The sequence below is a fragment of the Toxorhynchites rutilus genome, chromosome 3 (assembly GCF_029784135.1).
Source record: "Toxorhynchites rutilus septentrionalis strain SRP chromosome 3, ASM2978413v1, whole genome shotgun sequence".
Classification (NCBI taxonomy): domain Eukaryota; kingdom Metazoa; phylum Arthropoda; class Insecta; order Diptera; family Culicidae; genus Toxorhynchites; species Toxorhynchites rutilus.
The window spans coordinates 240,079,233-240,100,999 of NC_073746.1; the positions used below are offsets into that span (position 1 = coordinate 240,079,233).

Consider the following 21,767-nt stretch of genomic DNA (forward strand, 5'->3'; position numbering starts at 1 on the left):
AATAATTACTAAAACAATACCAATTTTTTGCAAAGTAATATTCTCCTTAGAAATACCAACTAACTGTCTTTAATTTGTCGATCATCCGAATCGGTTCAGTAGTTCAAAAGTTATCAATTTTCGAAAAAAAATCATTTCAGAGCATCCTAAAATAGAAATGAGCACCCTAAAAACACCCTCATAATTTGACAATTTTCAGAACGCGACGCGATATGTTCCCGAAAACGTTATCCTTCATTAAAAACCATCTCGATGGTTCTTTTAGATATTCTCTATCCTTAAAACAAGAACTTTCAAACCAAATGAATTTTCCCAATAGTATGAGCGTTGTGTTGAAAATTTCATTCTCTGTGCTTTAGTAAGAAGAAAAATAAACAGTATTATTTATTTATTGTGACCTTAACCGATAACCCAGACGTTTGCATCAGAATGCAGGACATCATTCTACATATGAACGTCGAAAAGCGACGATTCGCCTTTGAACAGATTCAAAGGCTATATCAATAAAATAAGAGATGGGAAAAAATATTATTAACATCAAGCCATAATTATTATTGGATCGTTATTTTCAAAAATCTGTAAATTCTTTTTGAAACCCAAAAAATCTATAATCTGTATCTACAAACTCTTGGTTTGAAAAAACCTAAAAAATCTATAGAAATGCAGATTATTCCGTAGATATGGTGAGTAGTGGCAACTACATTACACGGTGATGTAGCATCAGTACTCTTTGGTATGTTTATAGTTCCTTTAGGGATCTGATCCCAATAAGAACTAAGTTTTGCTTATACAGTAGGAAGAGAAAAAAGAAAGAGCAAGTTTGGTAAGAGAAACAGAAGATATCTTTGTTGACACAAAAGATAGCATGTTCGAATAAAAGATAGAAACTTCGAAAAAATGATGCACACTGAAAAAAAACAACAAAATCTCTGTATGTTATCCCCTACGGAGCCCGGTCATCTTGAACCAAAACTGAAAGTATGAAATTCATCTTGAATCAAAACTGAAAGTCAGAAATTTGTGGACACTACGATGAAATGATATACAATAAGTTCTAAGCAGGTTTGATTATAGATCGACTACTATTTTTTTTTCTTTTTTTTTATCTGTATTATTAGTGATTTTCAACTCATTTGGCTGGTTCGTCACTTTTTACTTCCATTTTTGGAAGAATGTCGGGAGTGAGAATTGAACTCGTGACCTTTAGCGTGAGAGGCAAGGATGTTACCACTACGCCAGATCGCCTCCACATCGACTACTATCTAAAACTAAACGCATGAGGTTTTGGTTAACTAATTATTTTTTCAACTACTAGTAACTATTCAATAATATGGTAATATCATGTGCTTTCTATTTATCTTTCTAATCAAGAATCTGGCCCGCCTATTTTGGATATTGAATTCTGAAATTTGACTCTAGAAAATTTTGAATTTAGACCAAGACTACCATAGATGGTAAGTAGAAAAACAGAAGAAAGCTCACCAACATTAACACGATCGAACCGTTTATGTTTATGTTCAATATTTATAACCATTTAGAACGAATAGCTAACAACGATTGTATTTTTACAATGGTGTTATTTAGCTTCACCCGTTTGTAGCTTTGTAACTTTGTCTGTAGCGCTGTCCCACAATAATACAAATTTGACCCCCTTCCTATTACTAGTTAACCCGGCAAACAAAAATTTGTTTTTTTGTTATCAATACCTTCAAATATTCACGTTTTCTTACAATGAACAAGTTCATGGGTCCAATCGCAGAACTGTTCATTGATTGATCTTCTATTCGTCTCCGTTGAATTTAGCTTTTACTATAAAATTCCTAGTATTTCTAACAAAACTCATCATTATAATATCAGATTATATTCAGACACAATTCTCGTTCAAGATTTTTCAACCACTTGCAAATAACATGTTTCTCCGTTACATGGAATAAAAGTTTGATACAGAAAATATGATACAATAAAGACAGCCCTAAATTGGACAATTCCTTCCTCGAGTTATGCTCTTATCAACACATCTGGCGATCCTTTTTTTTGTATAGATAGAAGAAGATATAGGAGTGCGTTTCATTAAAACCCTTTTCAGTTTCGAACAAAGATCAATTTCGCTAGCGCAAACATCAAATGGACTAACAGCACTTGTCACTATGTAATTGTACAACATATGGGAATTTATATTCCGAATTTTCCCTTTTTCCTTCAGAGTTTTCCGAAAATTTTCGATTGTCATGTTTGGCTGGAATATTTTTGGTTGAAATATGTGTAATATTTTTATGGGACCCCCTCTCCATTCCAGAGGAGAGAGGAGTGTCATACCATTATAGAAACATTTATCATACTCAAAAACCCTCACATCCCAAATTGTGCTTGATTAGCTTTCGAGTTATGCAGAAATTTGTGTTTTATTTGTATGACAGCCCACCCTTAGAGAGCGGGAGGTAGACAATCCTAAAAACCATAGAAATATTTCTTGCATCCTAAAACCTCTACATGCCAAATTTGGTTTCAGAGTAATTTAGAAATTTGTGTTTAATTTGTAAGGCAGACCATTCATTTGCATGGTAGAACACCCCCCTTAGAAAGGGGGGAGGGGTCTCAAACTATCACGAAAACCTTCCCCGGCCCCCGGCTACATACAAATTTTCACGTTGATCGGTTCAGTAGTTTCCGAGTCCATAAGAATCAGACAGACAGACAGACAGAAATCCATTTATATATATATATATATATATATATATATATATATATATATATATATATATATATATATATAGATGTCTATCTTAATTAGTTCTGACGCTTGTCAAAAACACTGTTTATCGTCAAATTTCCACCAGTTATTCTGACGATCGCTATTGTTCATATCGGAATGAATCATCATCAGTGCAGAAAGTGACAAGTGGCATGCAGTGACTCACTGAAAATGTTTTATTTGCATTTAGGCAGATTGGAATCATTCTGGAAGAAAACTCAAATGACCGCGAACTCATGGATGAAACTGACCAACGCAAATTCGTGATTAAGATAATAAGTAAACCAAACAAAAGTGTAATTGATTTTAAACGAATGCCGTCAATCATATTATATTTACCTCTAATGATGATCATTACACCAAACGCAACGTTACATTCTGTAATCATAAAACCAGACGCCAACATGCTTTCCGAATCAGTCAAAGTAGACGCTCATTCTGTGAAACTCATCGTGCGTCTTCGATTCGAAATGCTCCTTATTCTTCTCACCATTGCTGGTATCACTTTTTTCGGTTATGGTCCGAGCGACAACTGTTCAACGCCGCATCCAAAATTCCGGTACCACCGGGATTCCCTCTGCTCATCGGAGGAGTGTTTCAATTCTGGGGAAAATCCGACACGGAACTCACCAACATCCTACTCCAGATGTCGAAATAGTACTCATCGCCGGTCAAATTCTGGCTTGGTCCTTTACTGATAGTTATGGTCGACCGTCCAGAAGATTTGAAGATTGTACTTAACTCGAGCAACTGCCTGAATAAGGGGGATCCGTACCGTTTCTTTCGTGTAATACGGCCCGTAGACGTTCAATATTATTGAGCAATGTGGGTTGATCAATATTTTGACGGTGACCCCTAGACGGTCAATATTACTGTACAATAATTTGGTTTGTACAAAACATTGTACCGTGTGGAGGCGATATTGAAGGTTGTGCAAAATGTTACACAATCACGAGTACAGACGTACAACCACATTGTGCAAACAGTCCCTGCCGGAATTTCATGATGTCAACGATGAGTGAAAATTTGTGCTGCGTGATAATTGCCGTGGCCGCTAGTCGTAAAAAAGGAAAGAAAAAGGGCTCTCCGACTGGGCCTAACAGTGGTCTATTGATAGGGAGAAGTTTACCCACGACCAATTACTCAATGAATTGAGAGCAATTGAACCAAATGATTTTCGCAACTTTTTGCGAATAGACGGAGAATTATTTGATGAACTCCTCGCTTTGCTTACTCCTGAAATCGATGAAAGGAACACTATCATGCGTGATGCAATTGCTATACGCGAACGGTTGTCCATAACCCTTCTTGAATGGCACTAACGTTCCTAGAGGAACTTCGCCGTCTCATCGTAGTATTACTTGCGTCATTTTTATTAGTACTTAGTTGAGATTTCTATGCCAAATAACACGCCTTGAATGAATTTTGACTGGCAAGTTCTAGAATACGCGTGACCACAGTGCAAGTCGGGGAAATTTCTTTGACGAAAAATCCCTCCGAAAAGAACGGGAATCGAACCCGAACTCCCGGCATGTTAGGTGTGACGCTAACCACTTGACCATGGGAACACATAACCCATAACTCTACGATATATATAAAAAAAAACTAGCTGATCCGGCAAACTTCGTCCAGCCCAAAATTTGTTTTTTGCTATCAATACCTTCAAACATTCACGTTTTAATACTAAGCGCAAGTTCATGAGTCCAATCGCAGAACTGTTCAATGATTGATCTTCCAATCGACCCCATTAAAACTAACTTTTGCTAAAAAATTCCAAGTACTTCTACCAAAACTCATCATAATAATATCAGATTATTTTCAGGCACAATTCTCGTTCAAGATTTTTCAGCCACTTGCAAAAAAACATGTTTCTCCATTACATGGAATAAACGTTTGATACAGAAAATATGATAGAACAAAGACAGACCCCTCCCCTCTTCTCCCCTTGGAGAGGGGGAAGAGTGTCTATTCACCATAGAAAACTTAGAGGAGTGTCTAACCACCGTGAAAACATTTATTGCACCCTAAAACCTCCAGATGCCTAATTTGGTTGCATTTGCTTGATTTATTCTTGAGTGTAGTAGAAATTTGTGTTTCATTTGTATGGCAGCCTCCTCTTAGAGAGGGGGGTTAAGTGTCTAACCATCATATAAACATTTATTGCACCCTAAAACTTCCAAATGCCTAATTTGGTTTCATTTGCTTGATTAATTCTCGAGTAATACAGAAATTTGTGCTTCATTTGTATGGCAGCCCCCCCCCCTAAGAGAGGGGGGAGGAGTATCTAACCACCGTGAAAACAGTTTTTGCACCCTAAAACCTTCACATGCCAAACTTGGTTTCCTTTGTTTGATTAATTCTCGAGTAATGCAGAAATTTGTGTTTCATTTGTTTGGCAGCCCCCCTAAGAGAGGGGGAGGAGTATCTAACCACCTTGTAAACATTTATTGCACCCTAAAACCTCCACATGCCATATTTCGTTCCATTTGCTTGATTAATTCTCGAGTAATGCAGAAATTTGTTTTTCTTTGTTTTTGACGAGAATTCTTCCGGCTAGAACGGGAATCGTACCCGAACCCCCGGCATAATAGTGTGGGAGGCTAATCATTCGGCCACAGGAGCACACTCATTTCATTCTCAAAATCCATTATAACATTCCTTTTCCAAATGGTGCAACACGAAGTCAATGCCGTCAACGCAGATAGGAAAGACGAAACGCTTGCAGCGTAAAACCTTATGAATGTAATGAACATGTAGTTCAGAAACTGTGCACAGTCGAATTGATTTACTTTGGTGTAATTTTAAGATGGCTGCGAATTGGTTTGGCAATTTTGACTCATCTGGTAGTATAAGCGCCTTGATTTACACCAGTTCGAGAGTTTAGCAGTTTAGCAGACAATTTGCGACCCGGTCATGTGTGACGCTATCACTTACTGTGTGTCAGTATATAAATGCCCTAAGCGTGCTCATGATAATAACGCGCGTAGAGATGTTTAGTTCAAAAGAGCGCTAGTAACCAACTGACAGGATATTGAACAATGTTGCCAACAGACGGCACAATATTATCCCGTTTACCCAATATATTTTCAAAATTTTGAAAATAACACAATATATTTTACCCCTTTCAATATTACCCATAGACGAACAATTATTTTGCACAAACCAAAATATTTAGCAATAATGTCGAACGTCTATGGGCCGCTTGAATCACGGTATTTTTGCGACCTAACTTCGGTGAGGCCGCTTGGGAAAATGCAGCGAAAATGTTGATGCCGGCGTTCGGTCCAAAATTGATCGATGGTTTTCTACCCACTTTCGCTGCTAAGAGCAGGCAACTTTGCGAACAATTAGAGAAATTTCTTACAGTGAGTGAAGTGAATATTCGTTACCAGGTGGAGAAATACACACTGAGGGCAATTTGTGGTTAGTGTCAACTTCATTTATCTTTGCGAGATGTTTATTACTCTCATTGACTGTTAGTTGAATAACATTTTGGCTTCATAAAAGGTTTGCCAATTCAGGGGTTTAGGAAAATATCAGGTGCACAAATAGAAACTCGTCATTTTTATTACGCGGGACCAGTAGTTATTTTAATCAAAAATATCGCATCACAAACGTCACCTTATATATCTATTTTTTCATGATTTTTGAAATAATTTTTCAGCAATGGTCTTAGAATACAAAATAGATATTCACGACGAAGCGTGGACATTCTTCATACATCGGAAGCATCGACAGGTATGGTTTACATAAAGGGTGTGTCACATCAAATTGCATCACGGAATAACGCTGTAGAAATTCGCCCAGTAGACCGATCCTTTTGAAAATTTTAGACAGTAAAATAAAAACTATTAAACAACTTTTGGCATTTTCTTTTTATTCATACTTCGAACCCAAGCCCGTATGCTCGCACCTTCCTCTTTACCCCATCCATAAGGTTCTGTACAACGTCAGGTTGTAGTTTTTTTTTAACAGAAATCCATTTTCTCTTGTAGTCCGCCTCCGATTTGACAACTTTTGGGTGTTTCTCCGGAGGTCCTGCTTCATAATCGCCCAATATTTCTCTATTGGGCGAAGCTCCGGCGCGTTGGGCGGGTTCATTTCCTTTGGCACGAAGGTGACCCCGTTGGCTTCGTAACACTCCAACACGTCTTTTGAATAGTGGCACGAAGCGAGATCCGGTCAGAAGATGGTCGGGCCCTCGTGCTGCTTCAATAGTGGTAGTAAGCGCTTCTGTAGGCACTCCTTAAGGTAAACCTGCCCGTTTACCGTGCCGGTCATCACGAAGGGGGCGCTCCGCTTTCCGCAAGAGCAGATCGCTTTCCACACCATGTACCTTTTGGCAAACTTGGATAGTTTCTGCTTGCGAATCTCCTCCGGAACGCTGAATTTGTCCTCTGCGGAGAAGAACAACAGGCCCGGCAGCTGACGAAAGTCCGCTTTGACGTAGGTTTCGTCGTCCATTACCAGGCAATGCGGCTTCGTCAGCATTTCGGTGTACAGCTTCCGGGCTCGCGTCTTCCCCACCATGTTTTGCCTTTCGTCGCGGTTAGAAGCCTTCTGAACCTTGTATGTACGCAGACCCTCCCGCTGCTTGGTCCGCTGGACGAATGAACTTGACAAATTCAGCTTATTGGCGACATCCGGACCGAACTTCTCGGATCACGTCTAAACTGCTTAACTACGCGTTTGTGATCTTTTTCACTGACGGAGCATCCATTTTTGCCGTTCTTCACCTTCCGGTCGATGGTTAGGTTCTCGAAGTATCGTTTTAGTACTCTGCTGACCGTGGATTGGACGATTCCCAGCATCTTACCGATGTCCCGATGTGACACTCCGGATTCTCGAAATGAGTGCACAGGATTAATTCACGACGCTCTTTTTCGTTCGACGACATTTTTCCAAATTTACGAAAAATTGACAGTGAAGCATGGCCAACGTGATCTATACACTCTTATCTGATTTTAAAGCGAAAGCTGAAGATATAATTCCTAAAAATTAAATTTCTACAGCGTTTTTTCCGTGATGCAATTTGATGTGACACACCCTTTAGTGTATTACATAACCAACATTAATAACATTTATATTTCTCTACGTTTTCAAGACTAGCATCCTTGATCAACAACCGAATATTCAACCCGCTTAAACACCCGGAACTATTATACCGCTTCACAAATTTTCTTCATTTTAACTTCGAAAACTCCCATACGTTATTCGGAACCAACTTGTGCGACACCAACAGCAGAACACGAATACAAAGGGCTGTCCAAAGATCGTTGATAGAATTTTCGATCTCGCCAACCATACCAACGCACCAAACTCCATCCAAGAAAACATCGGAACCATAGTTTTCGCCGGCAATGAAACATCGGCGTCCACTATATCCATCGTTTTGCTGATGCTGGCTATACATCAAGATGTTCAAGATAGAGTCTACCATGAAATAGCTACCATATGCCCCAATCCCACTGAGCCCAACACTACCGATCAGACAACGTTATCCCGTCTCACCTAACTGGAATGCGTAGATAAGAAGAGCATGCGTCTGTTACCCGTCGGGCCCCTCATTGGGCGAAATGTGACTGCCGAAACCAGACTAGAACACACTACGATCCCAGCCGGAACAAACATAATAATACCGATATTCAAGCTGCACCGTGACCCTGCTTACTGGGGACCGCGGGAAGAATCATTCGATCCGGACAATTTTCTTCCGGAGAACACCACCAGACTGTCACATCCGTACTGTCACATTCCTTTCATAGCCGGGATGAGAAACTGCATCGGAATCCGAAACAGCTGGCAGCTGATGAAACTGACGCTCGTGCATCTACTGTGGAACTATCGGTTCTCCACCAAGTTGAAGCTTAAGGATCTCCAGCTTAAGCTATGTATGGTACTGAGAATCAGCAATGGAAATATTTTATCAATTGAACGCAATTTCAGATTATTCAATTATTATAAATGTAATGAATGTTGTTGCTTTTATTTGTTGAGAGTGTACGTCAGTACTGTCATTCTACACACTAAATGTTGCTGATAAATTCGAGCGAATGATAGTGCATTGAAAGTTTTCCTGCTCCATGCCTCTAGACGTTTATTATACTGACAATAGTTTCAGTTTTCAGTTCAGTATGTCCGAGGTTAAAAATCTTTCTCATTGTATTTTTTTTCAAAAATCTGTACCATCGAATATATTCGTTGTAGAAAAAAATCTATTTTATTAGCATGAAAAAATACTCATTTATTTACTACATACTATCATTTTAAAAAAAATCGAACTGCCACCACGATGTTTGATCAATCTTTCGATCTCAAAATAGCGTTCATCGTATCATTGTTGAGCCGATTTCGAAGCTTATTTATGTTTTGATAATATTCAGAAAAAAAATTCGCTCGACAGTTGCCGAGGAGTGAAGTACAGTGAGAACGTTGCAAACATGGCATCGTAGCGCCGAAAATGCGAGCGAACCTTCATTTCTTTTCAGGCATCCAATTCTTGTCCATTAATCCTGCACATACTCGTCTTCTGAAACTGTGATTTTCTTACGGAGTAATTTTACCTTTAGGATACGGAATTCATTCTCTAGATCTTGTATATTCCCATCGTAGTGCCGTAGAAACGTCTCAAACACACAAAACCAGTGAATGACATGTACATTTGACGACTAATAGATCTGGGTAATCGATTTTTATCAAGCGCATTACGGAATTGGAAAACCCCATCATCACGGTCGCACCGTCCGATGCGAATCCTTTCAGACGATCCTTGTAAGAATTTCCGTCCTTATGAAACTGATCAATTATTGCATTGTGAATGCTTTAATGATCAGCCGCACCAAGCGATACTGTGGCGTAAAAGTCGACATGTACCTTAATGTTGCTTTGTTCAAATGTGAGAAATTTCAAATACGGAGAAAAATCTGTACCAATCTATACTTTTTGACGAAAATCTGTACTTTGTACCGTACAGAATCTGTACTAAAAATAGCGAAAAAAGCTGTACCTTTCCAGATAAATCTGTACGTGTGACAACACTGGTCCGAATGATGATGAACTTGCTTAACGATTGGAACGGAAGAGTAATAAAAGACTAATCAGTACCTATATTTTTGAGTCCGGTTACTAAACATTTTCGGAAAAAAGTACCCATATTACTGGCGATATCATTTCAACCAAGATGGGAACGTCGCATAAGCTAGTATGAATGAAATAATGTTTGTGATTATTATTTTTTTATTAAATTCGTTTATTTTTACAGGCTCAGTTACATAAGTTTAAAGGAGCCGAATTCTTAAATATGTTTTCAAAACTATATATGTACAAACAATTTTCTTAAATCTATGGTTAGTAATGTGCGAAACCGATTACTCGCGGTGGACTCGAGTTTAGAAGGGTGACATAATTTTTCAGGAAAAGGATGGGATATAGAAAATTGTAACAATGTTGATGAACACTCATTTCTTAAATCTATTCGTATATCTATAGTTTATTTACATTTCTACTTGTTCTCCTGATTATAGCAAGGGTACCAATTGCTCGTAAAGGAAGAAAAGTAGGGTATAAAGATATAAGGATAATCACACACTAACATCGATAGCTTTAAGCAAAACATATATTTGGGACATGTAATCAAGGTCTAACCGAGCCAACACATCTCTCTCCGGCACATTGGGCTGCCTTCCTCTAGCCCGAAGGGAGTTTTTGCCTTCAATTGCACCAACCTTTGCTAATGAGTCAGCCCTCTCATTACCCGGGATTGAGCAATGTGAAGGGACCCAGACAAAGGTAATGACATAACAGCGTCTGGATAAAGCACTCAAAATTTCTTGTATTCTCTCAAGGAAGTACGGCGAGTGCTTTTCCGGTCTCACTGAACGGATAGCTTCGACAGAGCTAAGAGTATCCCCTACTAAGTAATAGTGTTCAACAGGTCGTGAGGCGACGCTGTCCAGCGCCCAGCATATCGCTGCCAATTCAGCAATATATACCGAGCAAGGATTCTGAAGACTGTGTGAGGTGCTAAAAAATACGTTGAACACTCCAAATCCTGTGGACTCATTCATAGAGGACCCATCAATAAAGTATATATTATCACAATTGATACGCCCATACTTTGCATTGAAGTTCGTAGGAACGATCCCCGATAGAAGATAATCTGGAATATCATAGATTTTCTCCTTCATGAACAGATCAAAATGCAGAGGAATTGATGTAGTCAGGAAAACAAACACGGTTGGGAATATACGAAGAAGGATCAACCTGCATGCAGATGAATTCATGATATGAACTCATGAATCCGGAGCGAAAATTTAGCTCTATCAGCTGCTCAAAATTCCCGATCACCAATGGGTTCATAACCTTACACCGGATGAAGAACCGAAGAGATAATAAATTGAGCGATCTTTTAGTGGGAGTACTCCTGCCAAAACCTCGAGACTCATGGTATGCGTTGAGGGCATACAACGCAATACGGAGACAAATATACTGAATTCGCTCGAGTTTAATGAGGTGTGTTTTGGCAGCTGATTGAAAACAGAAACTGCCATACTCCATCACTGAGAGAATAGTTGTTCGATACAACATTATAAGATCTTCGGGATGGGCTCCCCACCAGGTGCCGGTAATTGTACGGAGAAAGTTTATTCTTTGTTGACATGTTTTACTCAGATACCTAATAATATAATAAATATAATAATATTTACTTTTTCGAATTCTTCGAGAAAAGCACCTTTTTGAGGTTATACAATGGCAGCTCTCTTTTTTTTTTTATTAATTCGTTTATTTTTGCAGGCTCAGTAACTTAAGTTTAAAGGAGCCGAATTCTTAAATATAATTTTAAAACTATATATATAAACAATTTTCTTACATCTATGGTTAGTAAGGTGGAAAACCGATTACTCGCGGTGTACTCGAGTTTAGAAGGGTGACATATTTTTAGGAGAAGGATGGGGTATAAGGAAACTGTAACAATGTTGATGAACACTCAATTCTTAAATCTGTTCGTATATCTATAGTGTTTTTACATTTCAACTTATTCTACTATTTATAGCAAGGGGACGAATTACCCGCAAAGGAAGGAAAGGAGGGTATAAGGACATAGGGACAATCACACACGAAGATCTATAGCTTTAAGGAAAACATATATATGGGACATGTAATCAAGGTCTAACCGAGCCAACACATCTCTCACCGGTACATTGGGCTGTCTTCCTCGGGCCCGAAGGGAGTTTTCTAAATTCGATCTGGCGACCAGATACACCTCGCACGACCAAACAACGTGCTCGATGTCGCGATAACCTTGGCCACAAACACAGAGATTGCTGCTGGCAAGATTGAAACGAAAGAGTAGTGCATCTAAAGAACAGTGATTGGACATGAGTCGGGAGAAGGTGCGAATAAAGTCCCGACTCAATTCCAGACTTTTGAACCACGGATTGAGGCTAACCTTAGGGATAATCGAGTGAAACCAACGGCCCAATTCATCTTCATTCCACTTGCGTTGCCAGTTAGCGATGGTATTTTTGCGGACTAAAGAATAAAATTCATTGAAGGCGATTTGACGCTGATAAATATCGCCTTCAATTGCACCTACCTTTGCTAATGAGTCAGCCCTTTCATTACCCGGAATTGAGCAATGAGAAGGGACCCAGACAAAGGTAATGACATAACAGCGTCTGGATAAAGCACTCAAAATGTTTCGTATTCTCTCAAGGAAGTACGGCGAGTGCTTTTCCGGCCTCACTGAACGGATAGCTTCGACAGAGTTAAGAGTATCCGTTACAATGTAATAGTGTTCAACAGGTCGTGAGGCGACGCTGTCCAGCGCCCAATGAATTGCTGCCAATTCAGCAATATACACTGAGCAAGGATTCTGAAGACTGTGTGAGGTGCTAAAAAATTCGTTGAACACTCCAAATCCTGTGGACTCGTTTATAGTGGATCCATCAGTAAAGTACATATTATCATAATTGATACCCCTATATTTTTCATCGAAGATCGGTGGAGCGATCCTCGATCGTTGGTAATCTGAATATCCATGGATATCTTGCTTCACGGACAGATCAAAATGCACAGAGGAATTGATGTAGTCAGACCAACAAACACGGTTGGGGATATACGAAGAAGGATCAACCTGCATGGAGATGAACTCATGATATGAACTCATGAATCCGGTGTGAAAATTTAGCTCGATCAGCTGCTCAAAATTTCCGATCACCAATGGGTTTATGACCTTACACCGGATGAAGAACCGAAGAGATAATAAATTGAAGCGATCTTTTAGTGGGAGTAGGCCTGTCAAAACCTCGAGACTCATGGTATGCGTTGAGGGCATACATCCCAACGCAATACGGAGACAAAGATACTGAATTCGCTCGAGTTTAATGAGGTGTGTTTTGGCAGCTGATTGAAAACAGAAACTGCCATACTCCATCACTGAGAGAATAGTTGTTCGATACAACATTATAAGATCTTCGGGATGGGCTCCCCACCAGGTGCCGGTAATTGTACGGAGAAAGTTTATTCTTTGTTAGCATTTTTTACTCAGATACCTAATATGGGCCCCCCAAGTACATTTGGAGTCGAACCAGACCCCAAGATACTTGAATGACATAGCATGAGTGATCGGTTTACCCAAAAGTTGAAGCTTTGGTTTTGCTGGTCTATGCTTCCTAGAAAAAACCACCATCTCTGTTTTCTCCGTGGAGAATTCGATCCCTAGCCCAATGGCCCAGGTTGAAAAATTGTTCAAAGTATATTGTAAGGGTCCTTGCAGGTCGGATTCGTTTGATCCTACGACAGACACCACTCCATCATCTGCAAGTTGTCTTAGGCTGCAATTTTGTGTAAGGCAATTGTCGATGTTGCTTACATAGAAGTTGTACAAAAGGGGGCTTAAACATGAGCCCTGGGGGAGGCCCATGTAAGAGAACCGACTTACTGCCGAATCTCCGTGAGAAAAGTTCAAATGTTTCTCACAAAGCAAGTTATATAACATATTATTCAATAGAGGCGGCAGACCCCGAGAGTGTAATTTGTCTGACAAAACCTCTATTGAAACAGAATCAAAGGCCCCCTTTATGTCCAAGAATACTAAAGCCATTTGTTTTTTTTCGGCGTAAGCTATTTGAATTTCTGAAGAAAGCAACGCAAGACAATCATTCGTCCCCTTGCCCCTGCGGAACCCATATTGTGTATCTGAGAGTAGGCCATTCGTTTCAACCCAACGATCAAGGCGAAACAAGATCATTTTCTCCAACAATTTCCGTATACAAGACAGCATTGCTATTGGGCGGTACGAATTGAAGTCGGACGCGGGTTTTCCGGGTTTTTGAATAGCTATAACTCGCACTTGTCTCCAATCATCTGGAACAATATTATGCTCCAGAAACTGATTGAATAAATTCAACAAGCGATGTTTCGCCACATCAGGGAGGTTTTTCACCAAGTTGAACTTAATTATATCCGATCCCGGAGCAGAATTGTTACAAGAAAGGAGAGCAAGAGAGAATTCTACCATCGAAAACTCGGAGTCAAGATCGCACCTATCTTGTGGTATACCTCGATCAACTTTTTGCACAGGTGCGGAATCGGGACATACCTTCCGTGCAAAATTAAAAATCCATCGATGTGAATATTCCTCGCTTTCATTCGATGAAGAGCGATTTCTCATGTTTCGAGTCACTTTCCATAATTTTTTCATTGACGTTTCTCGTGACAAACCTCCCACGAAATTTCGCCAATAAGCACGTTTTTTCCCTTTGATCAAATTTTTGAACTGATTCTCAAGGGCTAAATACGTTTGAAAATTTTCAGGGATTCCACGTTTCCGAAAAGCTTTAAATGCATTCGATTTATCCTGATAAAGCTTGGAACATTGGCTATCCCACCATGGATTGGGAGGCCTTCGACGAATAGTGGAGCCTGGGATGGGTTTCGTTTGAGCGCGAACCGCGCTGTCATATATCAAACGAGAAATGAAGTTATACTCCTCCAATGGAGGCAAACCATCTCTGGAATTGATGGCTAGAGCAATCGCGTCCGCATATTTTTTCCAGTCAATGTGTCTTGTGAGGTCATATGCCATGTTTATAGATTCAGAAGAATTCGACCCAATGGTGATGGAAATTTCGATTGGCAAGTGATCACTACCGTTGGGGTCCTGGATTACATTCCACTTGCAATCTAACGATAGTGAATTCGAGCAAAGCGAGAGGTCAAGAGCACTTGGTTTAGCAGGAGGTTTAGGTACACGTGTTGTTTCCCCAGTGTTTAAAACGGTCATATTGAAGCTGTTACAAAGGTCATATATCAACAATGAACGATTGTCATCGTACTGTTCCCCCCAGGCAGTTCCGTGAGAGTTGAAGTCTCCCAAAATCAATCGTGGCTCAGGAAGGAGTGAGCACATGTCAGCAAGTTGCTTGCGGCAAACCACAGCTCTCGGAGGCCAATACAAGCTGACAATACAGAGGTCTTTGCCTCTGATGTTTGCATGACAAGCAACAGCTTCGATCCCTCCAATAGGTGGAAGGTCAATTCGAAAAAATGAGTGGTACTTATTGATCCCCAATAGCACCCCTCCGTATCTGTTATCATGAATTAAAAATTTGAACGTATCCAATTTAGGTATAAGACTACGACAATTCCACTGTAAAACAGTGATATCTTCGACCTCTCTATTTGAATTAGACATCAAGAGAGATAATCATTGCAAGGAGGGGCCATGTTTGCATCAATTGTTGCAGAATTGTCTTTAATACTGGAAGCATTGAGATGACAATGGTTCTGATGGAGTCGGACAGGAAAAATAGGGACAGTTGGGGTTTTTGATGTCCCCTCGAGTGCTGGTTCGTTCGAGGGTGAACTATTCCCACGGAAGCCAGGAGGAACCTGATTTTGTTTGTCCGCTGCACTCGATTTTTTGGGCAAACTAACAGGGGATATCACCGGGGGAACTTGTTCTTGAAATTTGGGAGTGGTCACATTTTTGCGCCGGGGATTCCCTTTGAAAATAAACGGCGTGCCTCCGCTAGCTGTGTCCGCTTCCATTTCATCAACTGGCAACGTAGAGAGAACATTGTGTCTGGAGATTGTTTGTTGTGGTTGTTGGGCCAGTGGAGAAGCGCCCTTTAAAATTTCCGCAAATGTGCGCTTCGAGCGTTTCTTTAAAAAGCGCTTCTGTTTCTCCCAGCGACTCTTGTAATTTCACAAGCTGAGAGCTCATGTGGGGATCCCCCGCAATAAGGACATTTATGCTCAGTCGCATTGCAGGATTTCCCCTCATGTTGCTCTCCGCAAGTGGCAGAGCGCTCCTTGTTGGCACAATAAGCTGAAGTGTGACCAACTGACTTGCATTTGTGGCAATTCATGGGTTTTGGCACGAAGAGTCGCAAAGGCAGCCTCAATGTATCCACCATGACGTAGTCAGGGAGGGCGGAACCAGCAAAAGTTACTCGAAACGAGTCGGACGGCGTGAATTTAGTCTCTCCCCCTTCTTGGGAGACTTTCCCTAGTTGGCGGCAGTCCAAGATTTTAACACTCACCAAAGGGAGTCTTTAAAACTTTCCGAATCCTTCTTTTATCATTTTACACGTCAGACCTGTTTCAGTTACCACTCCCGAGATTTCTACGTCATGGGACGGCACGTAGACACGACACTCCAGGGTGAACCTCTGGTCGATCACAATATCGTTTGCATGTTTCCGATCACACACGATAACACGCAGTTTGTTCGGTCTAACTTTCAAAACTTCGATCACGGAGGAGTATCTTGTCAGATCTTTCGTGATCTGAATAACATTCAGCGCTTTTCCGTTTGGTTTAGGCCGGAAGAAAACAACCCAGAGACCAGTTCCAGGTGCATCTTCTGGATAAACCTTGACCCGGGGAGAGGACACAACAGAAGGGGAAGACGAGGACGAGGTTTGCTCGGGAACGGTGTCGTTAGAAGGGGGAGAGGAAGTGGATGATTGAGAGGGATCGGAGACAACAGATGAGGAATGCGAGGTCGAAGGTTGAGTGGAAACAGGAGGGTGAAGCGATTGAGAGGAGAGATTTGCGGATTTCTTGGAGGGGGGCTTTTTAGTGTTGGTTGAATCTTCTTCAGAAGATACATCTTCTGTTACGCGTTTTAGCGTCTTTCCGGCCCCTTTCTGGGCAACAGAGGGAGTCTCAATATTTTTATTGTAAGAGATATCCATACTAGAAGATCCCTCCCTATTTGCCATAGTCGGCAATTATATGAAATATTATTATTATATTTTATTGAAATCTTATTTCTATCAAATCTTAAAATATATTTGTTTCTAAAAATACCTAATTGCACACTCCGGTGCTGCTGTACTCAGCGATCACCCGATCGCGTGCTGTGTGCGATAGTGTATCACACACCACCAAGGAGTAGTCTGGAATGTTTCTTCACACTAACGAACGGCGGGTCACACCAATACCAATTAGTGTGCGATTGACCATCGATGCCCGTAATGGCGCTGGTTCGACGAAAATCGAAAGCCAGCCACTTTGACTGCCTTTGATGCTAACTTTTTTTCTCTCACTGATGTTTATCCACTTTATCCACGGTGAGATAAATGCGCGGCGAAAAAAAACCCAGGGCGGGGAAAAAAACTAACGGTACTCGATATTCGTGGTACTCGAATACGGTAACGGGATAGAGAGCACTTACGGCCGATTACTTGGCGTTGTCGACGATGATGGTTTGTGAATTTATTGTGAGTGGATTGGTACTGCGGTCATCCAATCACTGAAAAGGTTGATAGTTATAGAGCAGGAAATGTCCGTGAAACAGCTTCAAATAGCGGAATTGTTCACGATTTGAATAAATGAATACGAAAAACTATATCTTTCATCGTGTTACATATGTATATCATACCTTGGAGAAACTGCTGTCCAATTTCTCTTACAATAACTCCCATAAGTAACGAATAGTGATAAATAATATTTATTTAACGGAAATCCGGTATAAAGAAATGTATGTTAATTTACAAAATTTTAATTTACTCATTTTTCCTGTACAGTTGCTAAATATTCATAATACTTATTTTGGTCAAGCAAATGTAAGCTGTGAAACTTTCTTATCTATATAAATAAAAATTTCATGTTACATCTCAAGGTCGAATTCTTCCGAAACTGATCGACCGATTTAAACGTAATTATACACAAAAAAAAAGTTGGGTAACGATTACCGTATATTTAATACCGATTAAGGTGCAGGAAATTCATTTTTCAGATTTTTGCTTAGTTTTTTGTATTTCTCTGTTATCCCCATTCCCTATTTTCAATCGCGATTTTAGAATTTTTGTATGAACATTATCCAAACAATTTATCCGTCGTTCGTTTTTCAAACAGAAGCATTTTATTTACGTTGTTGAATTACAGATGGCGCTACGTCCGCTATAAAAAAGTGTAAGTAACCTCGATGCTTAAAACCAGACGCATCGTCGACAAACTGGAAGCCTTATTTAATGAGCACAATTGATTATTGGAATTCTTCAAATCACACGACTCAATCCTAATCAATCCTAAACAAACCACAGCTGGAAAGCACGTATGTAAATCCAATGAACATGCTGTTGAAGACGTTGCTGGAATAATGGTAGGCGACTGCGCAGTGACGCGAGAAATTGTGATTCAGGGGAAAAACAATAATCTGAAGCTTATCATCGACACACACCGTTCATAAGACGCTCTCCATCTTTTTCAATGGCACTAACGTTCCCAGTGTTCGCCATCTCAACGTAGTATCACTTGCGTCATTTTCATGTCAGAAGAAATTGCTTTGACGAAAAATCCCCAACCGTTTTGAAGGGACAAAACAGGTAATATTATACAACGCGACCAAAGGTACTTCCTTCATTATGAACTCATTTTGAATTAATATTTATGAACATGTGGATAGAAAACAAAAAAAAAGATTACACACGACAGGTTTTTATGTGATGATTATACGTGGTCAGGACAACGCCACTCTACGATATATTGAGCTGGGCTAACATTTCATGGTCGATATGTACGCAAATGTTGGTCGACGATGGACCAGATTTTCACACTGCGGCAAATCCTCCAAAAGTACCGCGAGTATCAGGTCCCTACGCACCACATATTCGTCGACTTCAAGACTACGTATGATACAATCAACCGACGACAGCTATGGAGAATCATGGACGAACACGGCTTTCCCTGAAAGCTGATAAAATGGATTCAGGCAACGGTCGGTGAACGGTGTAAGATGCAGTGTGCAGATCTCATATGATCTGTCGGAATCGTTTGAGCCTCAAAGGGACTTCGACAAGGACTCTTCAACGTGGCGCTGAAAGGTTTTGTGCCGATAGCGGGCTTCAACATGCGGGACACGATTTTCAACAAGTCTTGTCAGTTTATCTGCTTCGCCGACGACGTAAAATAGTCGGAAGAACACATGCGAAGGTAGCAGACTTGTACAATTATTCTTGGTAATAGTGTCATAATCAATAGCGTCGAACTCGAGGTAGTAGAGGAATGTGTCTACCTTGGCTCGTTGATAACAACTGACAAAAACAACAGCCGTGAAATTCAAAGACGAATAATCAACGAAAGTCGTCCCTGGTTCGACCGGTTGTCCTCAATGGGCACGAACCAAACGCCGAATGCTCAGAACAATATACGGTAGAGTACAGGAATACGGAGTATGGAGAAGGAGAATGAACTACGAACTGGCGCAACTCTACGTCGAGTGCGATGGGCAGGGCATGTTGCAAGTTTACTGAACAACAGCCCTGCAAGAATGGTGTTCGCGTGGAATCCGGTGGGAACTAGAAAAAAAAGCCCAGCGAGCGAGGTAGTTGGACCAGGTAGAGCCAGACTTGGCAAGAATCTTTTCATGGAATGTGGCATAATTGAATAAATAAATAAATAAAAATGTATGCAAAGGTAGAAAGCAAACGTCTATGATTGCTACAACACAATCAACACAAATGACGCTCAAGCCGCTTACACGAAGAAAACATACATTCACTTGCAAGACGCTATCATGAGCAACGCCGACATAGCCTTTGCTGTTGTCAGGCCAAAACGCAATGCATTGTCATGATATTACAGCACGTGTGTTCAAACAAAAAAAATAAGCTTCATTACAACACTACACTTACTCGGTCCCACACGTTGCTGGATGTATTCGTTTGAATGGAAAGCTGGGATTACCTCATACACTTTTTTAGTTTAGTTAGTCGCCAAACTACGCCCTAAGGAAATCGATGGTGTAATTTTGCATTCTGTAATCCGTTCGACTCAGGTCCAATTGAGTTGTGCAAATGTGACAACATTTTATTGGACAAAGTAGGAATTTCCATTAACATCATTAAGTCAAAATACTGCCTGTTGATAACAATAAGGTAAAAAAATTCAATTGAATAAATTTGCTCTATTTTATCGATCTATTCGATAAATTTCGATAAATTACAATAAATTAGTTATTTTTTATTCAACAACCAAATATTCACTGGAAATGATTTATATGGCAGCACAACGTTTGCCAGGTTAGATAATAGGAATAAAAGTATCTTCCCCATGATGATTATCAACCGGAACTACAGGCATTATTTACCAATAGCACCATATTCCTACTCGCAAAATGACGAAACATTGCCAACAACAATCATGCATAGAGCAACCATAAAGAAATAAAAGTCTGAAAACGTGCAATCCAATGAACAAGGAATCCTGAAAGTGACCGGAGGAAGTAAATTAAAAAGCCGCAATTATGCAGGAGCAGCAGAGAAACCAATAAAATAAAATAAAACCGGTACCAATTTTAATACAGCCCTCAAAGGTGTATTACCTACAAAGAGCGGTAATGCAGTTGAATGCAGACACACAAAGTCTGTGATAAACAAATATAGACGAAAACTGGAACCTGTTGATAGGTTCTTATATGGTACAAACAGTTCTCTTAAAATTGTCACCACCATTTAGATAAATAAAAGGTAAACTGGAATCTGAGTGATGCATGTAATGTATCATAAAATAAGTTTCGATTGTTTAGCCTTCGAGCTTAACAAAAAAAGGGGCAACGATAATATGGTAATGATTTACGATTTACTGTGTACTGGATTATTGCAGAGAATCCAATTTTTTTTTCTTTTCACGAATCTACAAACAAAACTTTTCGATTTTATCTTTGTAACAGTAGTTCGAATATGAAAAAAAAACGGTTTGACTGCATAGAAAACATATCTGTAGTCTTCAAACAATTTTGAATCACTGTTACTCAGAGGTTTGAGCAAGCTCTTCATATATCAAGCATTAATCTTTGTCCAAACACCACTCCCACTTCAAACCTTACCAATCTCCCTCCGTGTTCTTTGTACCCGGTAGCATGAGGCATATTTCCTACAAGCTTCATACAGCAATCGATTTACATCAGCTGCACTTTTTTTCGAATTAAAACAAAAAAAGCAGCGCTTTCCGCAAATTGTTGGCACTCGTATTTATATGGTAAAATCACAATTAGAGTATGCACGTGTACAGTCTAACGAATTGGCACAACCTAATTTTTTGGCACTTTAACATGATAATTATAAGATGGTCCGAGATGGACTAGTCACGCGATCTATGTATGAAAAACCCCCTTACTTATTTGTACACCAATATTTTGGCCATACTATTCTGTATTCTTGAATCGAAAAGTTAAAACGCAGTAGCATAACTATCCAATCAAGCAAGATATCGACCCCACAAAACAATACCCGCTGCTGCTGTATCAGATTAACATCATCCTTCCAATTGATTCCTCACAGTTACCAAAAAAGTGTGTGGTTCTTATTGAAGGCAACGAAATCTTCATTTGCATACGACTCGGTATAAGCGCTATCAATAAAACCCACCCAGTTGGTATCTGATTCGTGCACCGCCTATACAGGGTTATTCGTGTGTTCATCTCAGTTTGGCAGAAATTCAATCAAGTTCTTTATCAAATGTAATGCAATGCGTTCAACCACAGATTTCTCTGGGCCGATAT

The 21,767-nt window shown here is 40.0% G+C and overlaps 1 pseudogene; it reads left to right on the forward strand.

Moving 5' to 3' along the window:
* Nucleotides 1-3,149: 3,149 nt before the first annotated feature.
* Nucleotides 3,150-18,455, forward strand: LOC129774061 (probable cytochrome P450 313a4; annotated as a pseudogene).
* Nucleotides 18,456-21,767: the final 3,312 nt, after the last annotated feature.